The sequence below is a fragment of the Balaenoptera ricei genome, chromosome 21 (assembly GCF_028023285.1).
Source record: "Balaenoptera ricei isolate mBalRic1 chromosome 21, mBalRic1.hap2, whole genome shotgun sequence".
Taxonomy (NCBI): domain Eukaryota; kingdom Metazoa; phylum Chordata; class Mammalia; order Artiodactyla; family Balaenopteridae; genus Balaenoptera; species Balaenoptera ricei.
The window spans coordinates 6,539,470-6,554,252 of NC_082659.1; the positions used below are offsets into that span (position 1 = coordinate 6,539,470).

At 47.5% G+C, this 14,783-nt stretch overlaps 1 long non-coding RNA gene across 3 annotated transcripts; it reads left to right on the forward strand.

Annotated features, from left to right (window-relative positions):
• The first annotated feature begins 732 nt into the window (after positions 1-732).
• On the forward strand, positions 733-13,007 carry LOC132356493 (uncharacterized). Of its 3 annotated transcripts, none has more exons than XR_009499892.1 (4): positions 733-799; positions 2,060-2,162; positions 5,144-5,338; positions 9,775-13,007. It is a non-coding gene; the product is annotated as an uncharacterized LOC132356493 (long non-coding RNA). The 3 variants fall into 3 exon arrangements; XR_009499890.1 differs by lacking the exon at positions 733-799 and having other exon boundaries at positions 1,946-2,162; positions 9,775-9,938; positions 10,442-13,007; XR_009499889.1 differs by lacking the exon at positions 733-799 and having other exon boundaries at positions 1,946-2,162.
• The last annotated feature ends 1,776 nt before the right edge of the window (positions 13,008-14,783 follow it).

Consider the following 14,783-nt stretch of genomic DNA (forward strand, 5'->3'; position numbering starts at 1 on the left):
CAGGTCAAGGTCACGTGTGCTCCACATCCTGGGGTTGAGGGGCAGTGGACACACCAGCCAGGAGCTCCCAGAGGGGCAGGGCCTCAACAGGCCACACGGCCAAGCCTGAGTTCTGTGGGGCGAGGGCTGAGTAGCCGTCTCCCCAGCAGGTCAAAATCCTCCCTACACTCCTGTCCCATTTCTCCATCTCACGATCCTGGACCTCACAGCTACAGAATCTGTAACAGCAGAAAGATTTAACACACACCTACCAAAGGCTCTGAAATTATAAATCCAGAAACAGCTTCTATTCATAGAAGTCTCGGCATTTATAACTCCAAAGATGGATTTAATATTCGTGCCCTGAGACATCTGTTTTTACAAGTCCAAGAAGAGCTTTGACGCACATTTCCTCTCACCCCTGTGCAGAAGTGTCTAATGTTTGGGGGTTTTGTGTTGGCCATTTTTGCCTTAGTTTTGATTCCATACTCCTTCCTTTCTTCCTATTGCAGTCAGCCTACCAGTTCCTAAAAGTCAGAGGTTTCCACTCTGATGGCCATCAGAGTGACCTAAGAGAAGACCTAGAAAGCCACCCTCTGGGGCAGGGCACTGTCACCCCAGCTCACATCTTGGCCCCTGCGCTCCTTCTCTCCTGCATCCTTTTCGTCTTCCAGCAGAGAGAAGGGTGTTTGCCAAGCAGTCGAGGGCCTGCAGGACAGGCTTGGAGGAGAGGGACCCTGGCAGCAGCTCCTGGGAAGGCCTGCACACCAAGAACTGCCTTGTTCTGTTCACGCCTCCAGAGACCCGAGGATACACTAGCGTAAGAAGTTGCTAGGCAGAGCAGCAGTGTCTTTGGTTTTTCATATTATATTCTGCTATGCCAAGCGTGAGATTTCTACATTCCTTCTGAGACCTGCCCTGAATCAGTTCTCAAGCTAAAGGCGGATGACACTTAAGTTTTTTTTTTTTATGGTTTATACTTTTTTTTTTTAACATCTTTATTGGAGTATAAGTGCTTTACAGTGGTATGTTAGTTTCTGCTGTATAACAAAGTGAATCAGTTATACGTATACATATATCCCCATATCCCCTCCCTCGTGCATCTCCCTCCCATCCTCCCTATCCCACCCCCCTAGGTGGTTAAGGTTTTTAAGCAACAAGAAAGGATTTTACTTTAAAACTCAGTCTGGTTTTTCTCTTTAAAATAGACTATAGGGATTTCCCTGGCTGTCCAGTGGTTAAAACTCCACCCTTCCACTGCAGGGGATGAGGTTTCGTTCCTTGGTTGGAGAACTAAGATCCCACATGCTGCGCGGCACGGCTAAAAAATAAAAAAGTTAAAAAATAAAATAGACTGTTAACTTTTCTGTCCTCCAGAGTTTGATTCAATTTTCCATACTTTTTAAGATGACCAACCATCCTTGTCTCCCTAAGACTGGGGGTTTCCTGGGATCTGAGATTTTAGGGCTAAAACCCGGGAGTCCCACGCTGATGAGGACGGCTGGTCACCCTGATGCCTGATAACCCTAGTCACTTTTTCTATTTTATGTAGCCACTCAGAGAGCAGAGAAAACATTCCCTGGTTAAAAATCTGGGCGACAATGCAAGTTTCCCGAAATAAGGTCCTCCAGCACCAAACCCCTAACCCACACCCCCATCAATCTTGCAAAAATCAATTTGACTACTGTCCCCCTTGCTAATCATGACTACCAAAGCCAATATAATGGTCAACTTTAATCTCTACCAATGCCAGGAGAGGTCCTGCTCTGAAGTCAAAGCTATAATCCAGATTTTAATTTAACATCTCTCAGGAAGGAAATCTCCAGTGGAAAAATACTATGGAAAAATCCATGACTTTGACCACTTCATTATGGCAAGACTAGAATTACAACAATGCCCATCAGGGTTTCCATTATAAATAGGGTCTAAATCTTGGTGGAACACAATTCATTCTAGCTGGAGCAAACCGTGGACAGGTTTCCAGCCCATTGGGGATTTTTCTGATTTGTTTACAAATTGGATGGGAGTGGGGGAAGGGAGAGAGAGGAATAGAATAAACCATATGGATTTTTGTTCTTAGTGTGTCCTTTAAGCTGAAACTAGGAGAACAGAGACCAACAAGAAAATAACCAACCAGTGTCAACTGAGGATGTCATCCAGATCTGAAAATTCTGGATTTCAAGGTGACATTTTGTCTTTAATTCACTTTAAAAGATGGAGCATTCGATAAGAGAACAGAGATTTGCTTTTTTTTTTTTTCTTATACCTGAAGTTTTGTCAGTCGCTGAAGAGATGAGCTTTGGCCAACTGTGCCTTTGTGGGAAGCATTGAGCTGGGGAGATGGTGGGGGGCATGAGACCTGGGTCCTCTTCCAGCTCTCTTTCCAGCTAACTCTCTGACTGTACGGAAGTCAATTCATCGTTCTGAGGCTCAGGTTCCTCTTCTGTAAATCGGGGATACTGTCTGTTGGTCTGGCTAACTTACAGAGTTCTTGTGTATGGCCTCAAAACCAATGGGAGATGAACTCTCTTACCCAAGGGACAGGGTCCTTCTGTTGGCTCGTCCCATTTCCCAAGCCGAGTGTCCCAGCCACCCTCCAGAGAGAGTGGAGCCTGAGTCACCCTGTGTGGGTGGAGGTCCTCTGTCCCTCAGACCGTGGAAGGAGGGAGACACCCCCACCCCTGGGATACTGAGTTACCCCAGAGCCAATGCACCCTGGATCCTGATGGAGACTTAAGCTTGTTTTTACTAAAAAGTTTTGCAGTACTTGCTCCAAAGCCATAAACTCATCTTGGGGCATCTTGCCATGGTTTTGTGACCTTGCAAGGCACAAGGGGCAAAAATTTCCTCCACAGAGTCCTGCTGGGCGGGGGCCGAGACCCTTCTCAGGCCTTGTAGGCTCATAGGGTTATCGTCAGGACCAATGATAAAATGGCCCTTAGGAAACGACTAACAAACAAAACAGGAATTCCCAAAATGTTAGGTCCCAGCCTTCGCCTCTTATAACCCCAGAACTTCTAGGAATACAGGAGGGAAAGAGATTGATTCTGGCTGCCAATCCTGTGTTTGCTTTAAATCACAGCCATTGCAAAGTGAATGGTAAAGTTTTCCTTAGATATTCAGACCCCACCTTCCTTTCTCAAACGTCTGAAGAATTTGGAGGTCAATATTTTTTTTCCCAGCAGTCAGGAAGCAAAGTGACTAATCTGAGTAACGGAGTTAGGTGGACAAAGGTCCAAGTTGCATTTTGTAAGGTTATAAAAACTTTCAGGATTTGGGTCATTTGTTTTAAATAACTATCAGCTAAAAAGCTTAATTTGGCTTAGTTTTGACTTGGGTTGGAAATAAATGGCCAACTGCCTTCTTCTCTCACTTAATTCATGACAAGGCTTAGCCATAATTCTAAGCTGCAAAAAGCCCGGTCTATGCAGAGATCAACATCCCATGACATGTTAATGCATTAAGCGGCCATAGATCTTACTGACTTTTGCAATGAACACGTGCTGTGCTGGGCTGTTTCAATAGGTGTATGTTATGGATTTAAGCATACTGTATATCCATGTTCTGTTTTAAGAGTGAATGCTCTTGTAATCTCACACGATCCTCAACGCTGGGTAGAGGGGGCAGCGGACAGATGACTTGTTAATTGCAGCTGCAGGCTGGCTCCCCGCACCTGCAGGGCAGCGTGGGCTCACTAGGTGGCGCCCTTGCCCCTCCATCAGCCCGCATCCTGGCCTGGAGACCCTGTTCTGTTTAATGCTCCATCTTTCATCCCTTAAGTATAAGTTTAGTTGGTTGCTTTTTTAATCCGTTGCTTTCAGTCAGGCACACAAACGTCCCGCGTGGACGGTATCAGCAGCTCTGAAAGGTTATGCAGGACCTTTGCATTTCCCAGCCAGCTGAGGCCCTGCCCTTGTAAGTTGTAGGCTTGAGGGTTTATTGAGATAATTAAGTGTTAAGGGCAGAGCCGTTTCCCATAGAAGGAGTACAATAAATGTCCATTGTCAATAGCAAGTGCCCTTAACTTAGAAGTCAGCACTTATGAAATGACTTATTCATGGAGTTCATTCATGGGATAGACGTACACAATTCCTCACCTGCATTTCATATAACAGGGCCAAAGGAGTGATTTTTTTATTATGGGGACCCATGAGTCAGGTTCCCATTGCTATGGTCATTAAGGAAAAAAAAAGTCATTTCTGTGTCTCTTCAGCGACAGTGAGTTCTGTGATGGGCCATTGGTTCTGTGGTGTCCCCAGCTCCCAGGTTCAGGCTAAATCCCATGGACCTAGAAAGGGCTTTTCATTTCTATGCAGTGAAAAGTATGCTTTTCTCAGGCCATGGAATACTATTCAGCACTAAAAAGAAATGAGCTATCAGGCCATGAAAAGACGTGGAGGAACCTTAAATGCGTATGACTAAGTGAAAGAAGCCAACCTGAAAAGGGTACATACCGTGTGATTCCAACTACTTGACATTCTCGAAAAGGCAAAACTATGGAGACAGTAAACCTATGGAGATCATTGGTTGCCAAGGGATGGGGGCAGAGGGAAGGATGAATCGGTGGATCACAGGGGGTTTTTAGGGCAGTGAAACTACTCTGCATGACGTCATAATGATGGATACACGTCACTATACATTTGTCCAAACCCACAGAATGTACAAGACCAAGAGTGAACCCTAATGGAAACTGTAGACTTTGGCTGATTATGATGTGCCCATGTAGGTTCATCAGTTGTAACAAACGTACCATCTGGTGTGGATGTTGATAACAGGGGGGGCTGTACCTGGGCGGGGGCCGGAGTTAAATAGGAACTCTCTATACCTTCTTCTCAATTTTGTTGTGACTCTAAAACTGCTCTTTAAAAGAAGTCTATCTTTTTCAGTTTTAATATTTTTTATCTACAAAAGTTGATTTACAATGATGCATTAATTTCTACTGTACAGCAAAGTGATTCAGTTATACATACATAGACATTCTTTCTCTACATTCTTTTCCATGATGGTTTATCGTAGGATATTGAATATAGTGCCCTGTGCTCTACAGTAGGACCTTGTTGTTTATCCATTCCATATATAAAAGCTTACATCTGCTGACCCCAACCTCCCAATCCATCTCTCGAAGTCTACTTTTTAAAAATTCTTCATTATTCTCTCTTCTCAGCCATGAAGCAGAACCTATTTTTATCTCTCCAAACGTTTCATCAAGTACCTGTATGTGCCAGGCCCTCCATCAAGTGCTGGAAACACGAGGTCCAGTGCTCGAGTACTGGAGTCAGGCGAAGAGGGTCACAAAAAAGGCGGAGGGCTTGTCTCCTTTGCTGGCTGTGAGCGTCAGACGCAGCCCACCCGTGGATAGGTCAGCAAAATTTTTAACCGATTACAGATGCTTTGCAAATGTTAGATCTGAAAACCTGCCAGTTTGTTTGAAGAGGATCTTGGGGCGAGTAGGATAAAACCTGGAAAGTCTCCCAGGAGTCATGCCATCTCCTTGGTTGGCATCCCCTCCAAGTCCAGTCTGGTGGTTAGCGGTCAGCGTTGCAGTCAGCCTAGCTGGGTTCTGGTCCCTGCTCCATCCCAGAGAGCGTGTGATCCCTGCAGCTTAACCTGTCTGTGTGAAGTTTCCCTCGCTCTGAAACAAGGGTGATAGTAACAGCCCGTGTTAAAGGATCGTGTGTAGAATCGAGTGGGGTAAGACCCATAAAGCTTCTGGCCAAGTATTTGGCACAGATGAAAAACACAAGGTTATTGAAGATTACTTTCCCAGGTGGTAAGCATGTGGGGAGAGCTGAGTAAGCCATGAACTCATTATTTTCTTGCCTACATTTAAAACTACATCTTTTCTCTGAGACGTTTGAAATCCCTAGAAATGTGCAATACCCGCTTGGCAGACTTTGTCTGGCGTGTGCTCCCAGGAGAGGTGACCCAGGAGGGATGCCCCATGGTGGGGAAAGGACACCAAGACTCCACCCTGTACCTTGCGGGCTCACTGTCCACCATTCAGACTCTCATAAGGCAAAGGTGAAACTCCTCCAAGGTCTTTGGGGCCAAAGATAAAGGCCAGGAGTAGCTCACATAGAACATTCTTTAGGGGGAAAAGAAAGATTATAATTTTTTCATGGTTCAGAGTTTTTGACGTGCTTCTTCTTGTTTTTCTTCGTACTTGGGGACAGCAGAAATGACACACGGCCGCCCCATAACCGTGGTGTGCTCTCCAGTGGACCATGATATATTTACTGAGAAATTTTTAATAAATAAACCACAGGCTTGAACCCATGTGCCCTTATAAACCAGCCCGTTCTCATGGGGAGAGTTCAGGAGTTTTTATGGAGCGATACTATGTTCTCATGAGAATTTTATTAGAAATCAGAGACTTGAAATGCATCAAGCAGGAAATTTATGAGGTTACATGGGAACCATCCTTTCATTTTGTCATTCTGGGTTAATTTACTTCTTTGCAGTGTGTTGATTTACTTTGTAAATTTCAGTCATGAATTCTGAACTTTTCAGCAACTTTAAGCCAGCTTGTCAATTTCTTGAACTTTTCAATTCCCATTTTTATCCTTAAAATAAGATAGGTAATTATTGATAGCCTATATAAGAAAGTCCCAACATCTATGGGAAACACATATTCCTGGTCAGAAATATGTCCAAGCAGGTCTTTCCAAATGCCAAGGAATAAACAGAGCTTAGAGAAAAACATTTTTATAACTGCATGCAATTCTTTACGTCTTGAACTTTTCCACTTAATAGTTTCTCCAAATAATTTTTTAAATTGTGTTTTGCAAAGTGCCCAGTTAAAGTTTCACTCACCAAAAAAAAAAAAAAAAACAAAAAACTTGTTTATTATCATGTAACCTAACTTGGAAAATAGCCCAAACCCAGAATAGATGTTTGTACTGGTGAAGTGGGGAGGAAGTGTTCTAAACAAGTTTTTGTCTGGGCCTGTTCCAGCATTTCATTAATTGTATGTTGATGGTGTGAGGAAAGACGCCAGGCCAGGATTGGCCTTGGCTGGAGTCGAGAAAGTGAGCAAGGGATGCGGGAACTAGTCTTCTATTAACCAGCTATTAACCCCTTCTATTAGTCCCTTTGCTGATATCTGAGCTTGACTCCTGGGTGAAGGCCCCAGTAGGTAATTTCTCTTAATCTCCAGATTTAATTCTCAAGTCATAACTGTGTTTTTCCATCCAAATATGTGCTTCAGGAGTTGGAGTTTACTGAGCTGTGGCCATGGCATAGTTGCTTTGTCTTAACCTTTTCTATCTACTCATCACCCCCAAACTCCTAGGCACCCATTTTAGAACAAAATATTCATAATGAAACAACACAAGAAGGCACCCTGGTTGCTGGCTTCAGATTTCCTGGGAAATGATTTCAGCTGCCTGGTCCCAGCTCAGCTATTATTTGGACTAATGGAATCTGGTCATTCCTCCAAAATGCAAACTGAACAATCCTCATCACCGTCCACTAATCTTTCCTAGGGTCGCCCATGTGCCAGGCTCTGAGCTATGCTATATACATCAGCAGGTTTACCACTGGAAACAACCCTCTAAAGAAGGTCCTAGGGGTTTCCCTGGTGGCACAGTGGTTAAGAATCCACCTGCCAATGCAGGTGTCACGGGTTCGAGCCCTGGCCTGGGAAGATCCCACATGCCGCAGAGCAACTAAGCCCGTGCGCCACAACTACTGAGCCTGCGCTCTAGAACCTGCAAGCCACAACTACTGAGCCCGTGCACCTAGAGCCCGTGCTCCGCAACAAGAGAAGCCACCGCAATGAGAAGCCCGCGCACCGCAACGAAGAGTAGCCCCCGCTACTAGAGAAAGCCCACGCGCAGCAACGAAGACCCAACGCAACAAAAAAAAAAGGGAAAAAAAGAAGGTCCTAAGCTTCTCCCAGGCTCAGGTGGGTGAAGTAGCTTCTCCGTGACCACACAAGCAGACATGCTCTTACTCGCCCTGAGGTGCCCAGACTCTTCGGGATCAAGCTCCGACCTAGGAGACGTAGACTCTGCCCTCAGTAAGCTCTCTTCCTACTTTCAGGAAGAAGGAACGTGAGACCAAGGCCAGTGCTCAGATCCCAATGACTGCCCAGTACGATGCTGTCATTGTGTGGGAGAAACGATGCTCTGATGGCAAATAAGCACATGAAAGAAGGTGCTCTGCACATCATGTGGGAAGTGCAAGTTAAAACAGCAGCGAGACACCCCGCACGCCTGTGAGGATGGCCAGATGCAGACACTGACATCACCAAACGCTGACGGGGACGCGAAGCAGCTGGAACTCTCGTTCATTGCTGGTGGAAGTGCAACATGGTGCGGCCACTTTGGCACTTTCTTACAAATTAAACACACTCTTACCGCGTGATCCAGCAATCACACTCCTTGGTATCTACCCAAAGGAGTTGAAAACTTAGGTCCACACAACAATCTGCACATAGATGTTTCTATCAGCTTTATTCATAGTTGCCAAAACTTGGAAGCAACCATGATGTCTCTCAGTATGTGAATGGATAAATAAACCGTGGTCCATCCAGACAATGGGATATTATTTAGTGATAAAAAGAAATGAGCTGTCAAGCCACGAAAAGGCATGGGGAACCTTAAATGCATAGGACAAAGTGAAAGAAGCCAATCTGAAAAGGGTTCATACTGTATGATTCCACCTCTATGACATTCTGGAAAAGGCCAAACTATAGAGATGGTAAAGATCAGTAGTCCTCACAGGTTGGGAGTTGGAAAGGATGAAGGGGTGAAACATAGAGGGTTTTTAGGGTAATGAAAATACTCTGTAGGATGTTATAGTGGTGGATACGCATCGTTACCTATTTGTCCAAACCTATAGGATGTACAACCCCGAGAGTGAAGCCTAATGTAAACTACGGACTCTGGGTGATGATGATCTATCTGTCAGCGGAGGTTCATTGATTGAAACAAGTGTAGCACCTGGTTCAGGATGTGATTGGTGAGAAAGGCTGTGTGTAGAGGGGTCAGGGGATCTATGCGGAATCTCTGCACCTTACACTCAATTTTGCTGTGAACTTAAAACTGCTCTCAAAAAATAAAGACTATTAAGAAAAACAAAACAAATGATCAAAGATGCCCTGGACTCAGGGAACGCTGACCCCAGTGGCCTGAGAGCAGGCACCTTGAAGCAGGGTTGCACCATCTTTTTTTTTTTTTTTTTTTAAAGATTTATTTATTGATTGATTGATTGCTATGTTGGGTCTTCGTTTCTGTGCTAGGGCTTTCTCTAGTTGCGGCAAGCGGGGGCCACTCTTCATCGCAGTGCGCGGGCCTCTCACTATCGTGGCCTCTCTTGTTGCGGAGCACAGGCTCCAGACGCGCAGGCTCAGTAGTTGTGGCTCACGGGCCTAGTTGCTCCGTGGCATGTGGGATCTTCCCAGACCAGGGCTCGAACCCGCGTCCCCTGCATTAGCAGGCAGATTCTCAACCACTGCGCCACCAGGGAAGCCCCAGGGTTGCACCATCTTAACAAGCATAAAAGCAAATCAAAATGAGCAATCCGGCTCATTGCTGTGCAGGACGCATCCTGCAGGGCAAAGAGTGTTGGTCACAAGATGGAGACCGGCAGGAAGCCTTCCTGGTGGAGGAGGCCTTGCAGGGCATGAGGGCCCATGGCTGGATAGGAGGCAAAAGCCGGGCCTGGACCAGGGCCTCTCACTCGTCTGGCTGTGGTCTTTGCCCTGGGATTTTGCCTCTAGATTCCTCGGCTATCCGCCCTGGCCTCTTTTTTTCTGAGAATTGTTAACAAATTGGTTTCTTCCACCTCCAGGCAAGCTGTGTTTTGGAGACGAGCCAAGGAAAATACCCACTGAATACAAACCAGTCTCACAGAACATGACCAGCAAAGTGCACAGGAAACACTTTGTTCTCAGCCAGCGCTGCAGATGGTCTCTCCTCCCTCCTTCCTCAGAGGCCTGAGGGCCCGGGTGGCAGGTATCGAGGGACCACACTCTCCACGGGTCTGCAAGGAAGGACAAACAGGCCGTGGGGGGGACTCCTCCCGCCTCAGCTGGGATGTTTCCAGCATCACACACAGAGGAAGGTCTTCCAGCCCTGGGAGAAAGCTCGGTCTCCTGGGAGCTGCTCCAGAGAGCACAGCCTCCAGATTAGAGGCCTCCGGGGGTGGGGACCACAGCGGGGTTAGAGGAAAACATGATAAGTCCAAGTGGCCCTGGCCGGGGCTCCAGCCTACCCCATGTCCCCGCTCCCAGCTTGGATGGCGCAGCTCCTGCCCAGACAAAGGGGTCTCGGGCATCACAGTTGAGATTCCAAACCGGTTCCCACTGGTGCTCTCGCTGCGGCTGGTCCCCAAGGCCCTGCTCCAGCCTGGGCGGGAAGGTGACCCCCTGTCCACTGTCTCCTGCTTTTAACCAACTGCCCTGTCAGGGGTTATGGTGATGAGGGTGCCTGGTGTCTTCCTTTCTTTCCTCCTCCAGAGAGTTCCCCAACATTTGGAAAGGCTCACTGCCTGAAGCAAAGGCACTGGGGCCGAGCAATGGTCCCCTTTCTTCAAGGGAAGGTGTTGACACCCTCGGTGGTGTGTCTGTTCCAACAGCGGTGACCACCACCTGCCTGTCCGCTTCACCTACAAGGCTGGGCTGAAAGCAGGACGCAGGTCAAAGCCGCCGCACCTGGGCACTCGGGAGCCCCACCCGACGGAAAACAGCTTCGTCTGGAGTGAGAGCAGAGCCTGGCCAGAGCCCAGCCGACGAGCGAGGGAGAACCCGCTGGCCTCCTGGAATCCGTCCCTGCCCCACAAGGGACGGTAACAAGCTCTCAGTGAAGGGCCGGGGGGCGCGGGCAGTGAAGACGGTCCGCTGGAGGTTCTCCTTCCTGTGAGCTGTTTCCCTGCACAAGTGATGCCCGTGGCCTCTGATCTCTCCCATCAGACGTGGGCCTGGGGTGGCCTCGCCCCGCACTGCACCCCAGGCCTTAGGACCCTGGCTGGTTCTAATACCTTAAGTACTCAATATGCATTTATTGAATCAATGACTTTTCGATGTCTTTGTCTGTGCAGTGAAGGAGCAAGGAGGCCCCAGCTGTTCCTCTTCGGCACGGGGAGTCTGGAGTGAGGAGGATCTCCAGAGCCGGAGGAGAGAAGGCCCTCATCAGCAGCTGTAGAGGGGCCCCCTGGGCTCCCCTCTCCAGAGGATGCGTGTGCAGCTGCTGAGGGACCCGAGCCCCTCCCCACCTCCCCCTGGTCCCCAAAGGCCAGACCGTGGCCCAGAAGTTTGAGAGATTTGATGGCAACTTTAACTCACCCTCCAACACTGATAGCTGTTATCTAGGCTCTGGGAGAAAACCCACAAAGCAGGAAACCAGCTTCACTATAAATCCCCCCTCTTCACTCTGAGAGGGGCTCTTTGTGCTTCTTCTTCGGAGATGCTGGGTCCACCTCCCCTTCTGCCTTGCGATGTCACCCCCGGCACTGACACTGACACCTTCCTCTGTGCTTCAATCTAACCGAGCTGGGAAGATGGACCCCATCGAGGGGAGCCCTCTTAACTTCCCATGTTTTCCCCTGGAAAAGGGTGGGGAGTTTCACACACCCTCTCTTCTATCTCCTGTCCTCTTCCTTGTAAGATCCCATCTCCCACCCTGGCACCTCCATCCCTTCCTGCTTCCCCCGACCTCCCTCCACGAGTTATCCTCACCACCTCTCTCTCTAGATGCTTCTGATAAGACTCGAAACACACCTGAGTGTCCACACAAAGAAATATTGCTTCTAACGCTTCCCCGGCCCTGCCGCCTCCTCAGACCACCCTCTCTCCCTTCCCTGCTGTGTCTCCAAGTCCAGCTCAGCCCCTGAGGCTGCCCCCGTTCTTGGGCTCTCCCTGAGGCTAACCTTAACCCTAACCGTAACCCCAACCCCAAACCTAACCCTAACCCTAACCCTAACCCAACCCCAACCCTAACCCTAACCCAACCCCAACCCCAACCCCAACCCCAACCCTAACCCTAACCTAACCCGATGCACGGCCTCCAGTTGACACAGAGAATGCATTTGGTCTCGAAGAAGTCTCAGGGACCATCGAACCTGACCCTCTCCTTTCAAGGCTGAAAGACAACAGAGGTGACATTACCGGCCCAGAGTCGCAGGAGTTAAGGTTGACTCAGGATCAGGACCCCGACCTCCCCTTTTCCGTTCAGAGTGCTCTCCACTCCCACTCAGCTCCCCATCCCGGGACCTCGCACATTTCAGCCCAGCAGACTTCCCACTCCACAGCTCACCTGGTTCTCTCCCTGCCTCTCCGAAGGCTCCTGCTTGGGCTGGTCCCCTCCCCCGCCCACCCCTTCCCCACTGGCCCACGGATGCTGCCGTCTGGACACTAACTCTTCCCTACCCCCAAGCTCCCCCTTAGCCAGCCCTTCCAGCCCTACACTTCATCCTGACGCCAGCGCTCCTCTCCTCCTGTGATTCAACACAGGGAACCAGTTCTCTGCATTTACTTCTCCAGGCTCTGCTCTTGAAGTGGGGAGTCTCTCCCATCTCATTGCGTTTCTGCAATAATGATGAAGACAGTGTAAACAGACAGAGCTCGTGTTCCTTGGACAGTGGGGAAAAGGGTTGAGGCAAAAGACATTTTAAAATAATTTACTATCCAACGATCAGTTTGTTAAATGTGAATATTTTCATAATTTCCTTTAAACAGAATATAGTTCTCTTTCCAGAGGGCAGATTTACATCCTCAACAAAATTCTTTTCGCATCTGTCTCAAGTCCTGAGTTAAAGCACCACCGTACGTTTGTCCCGTAGAAGATATGCTGGATGCAGTACCACCGTACCTGCTGCATAAGACTTAGACATCCTCTGTTTAGAGAGCTAGTCAGGGAAATGTTTTTTTTTTTTCTTTCCCTCCCCACATACCCCCAAGACAGTCCTGCTGAAAAAAAAAAGAAAGAAGAATTCTAGGACTTGTCCACTGCACCCTAATAATAGAAACAATAACACTTTGTGCAGAAATGTATAATGAGGTTGTTTAAAATACCTTCTTTGTAACACTTGGCAATTTTCAAGATACTTTCTCATCATGCTTTGGCCATCTCCCAGAAAGAGTCTATTTTTATCTGAAAATGTACACAACATCTATAAACTCAGGGTGGAAAATAAGTGCATCATTGAGCAGCACGACCTGGACCTCCACAGGGGCAGGCAAATGCAAAGGGCAGTGCTTGGCTCTGCGTCCAGCAGGCCTGCCGTGACCTCGGCCAGGGTTCCTGCCTCCTGCCTCAGTCTGCTCCTCCAGGAAGTGGGCTGAACGCTAGCGCCTGTTTTGCAGGGAGGTTGTAAGCAGTTCTGAGGTCACACAAGGAACGGGCCTACCATGGTGTTCGGCATGTGAGGCTCGCAATACATACTAATTACCAAAAAAAGGAAGAAAGAGAGAAACTAAATTGAAATACTGTAGCAGTAAACCTCCCCGATGTTAGTTTCTTCGTCTCTCTGGATTGTCAGCCCTTAACTCGGTTCCATGTCCCCCGCCCTCACCGCCACCAGCTCCTGTCGCCCCATCCTACACGGCAGGAAAAGTCTGCCCTGTCTGGCTGGGTTTTAGCTTGTCCTTCACCCCAGCCAGACGCTTGCTGCAAAACACAGCTTCCACAGTGATGCCCGCCCCAACGGCCCTGACTGCTGCAGCCCCACCTGGTCAGCATCAAGACCAGGTGTAAATGGATTTGTATGTTTGGTTCTCTAATCAACTGGTCTCACTCTCTGCCAGTAGGTAATTGCTTTCAGTGCTTCATTTCCCGCCAGGCCCCCAGTTTAAAAGGCCTCCCTGGGGCCTGGGATCTTTGCCAGAGAACCACACAGACAGGCCTTTGAATTTCCCTCACAAAACCTAACCAAAAATTCCTGCTGGTGGGGGTCTGGGTGTCTGCTGGAGCACAGCCCTGCATGAGCTGGGGCCATGGCAGCTTCTAGGAAGAATGGCATCGGCTGGAGGGGCCATCATGTTGCCTGCATTAAAACCTTGCAGCAGTTTTTATCATAAACGGGTGTTGAATTTTGTCAAAACCTTTTTCTGCATCTACTGAGATTATCGTATGGTTTTTATCCTTCAATTTGTTAATATGGTGTATCACATTGATTGATCCAGGTATACTGCAGAATCCTAAAGTAGGCATAGAGGGAAACTACCTCAACATAATAAAGGACATATATGACAAACCCACAGCCAACACCATTCTCAATGGTGAAAAACTGAAACCATTTCCTCTAAGATCAGGAACAAGACAAGGTTGCCCACTCTCACCACTATTATTTAACATAGTTTTGGAAGGTTTTGCTACAGCAATCAGAGAAGAAAAAGAAATAAAAGGAATCCAAATCGGAAAAGAAATAAAACAGTCACTGTTTGCAGATGTCATGATACTATACATAGAGAATCCTAAAGATGCTACCAGAAAACTACTAGAGCTAATCAGTGAATCTGGTAGAGTAGCAGGATACAAAATTAATGCACAGAAATCTCTTGCATTCCTATACACTTATGATAAAAAATCTGAAAGAGAAATTAAGGAAACACTCCCATTTACCACTGCAACAAAAAGAATACAATACCTAGGAATAAACCTACCTAAGGAGGCAAAAGACCTGTATGCAGAAAACTATAAGACACTGATGAAAGAAATTAAAGATGATACAAACAGATGGAGAGATATACCATGTTCTTGGATTGGAAGAATCAACACTGTGAAAATGACTCTACTACACAAAGCAATCTACAGATTCAATGCAATCCCTATCAAACTACCAATGGCATTTTTTACAGAACT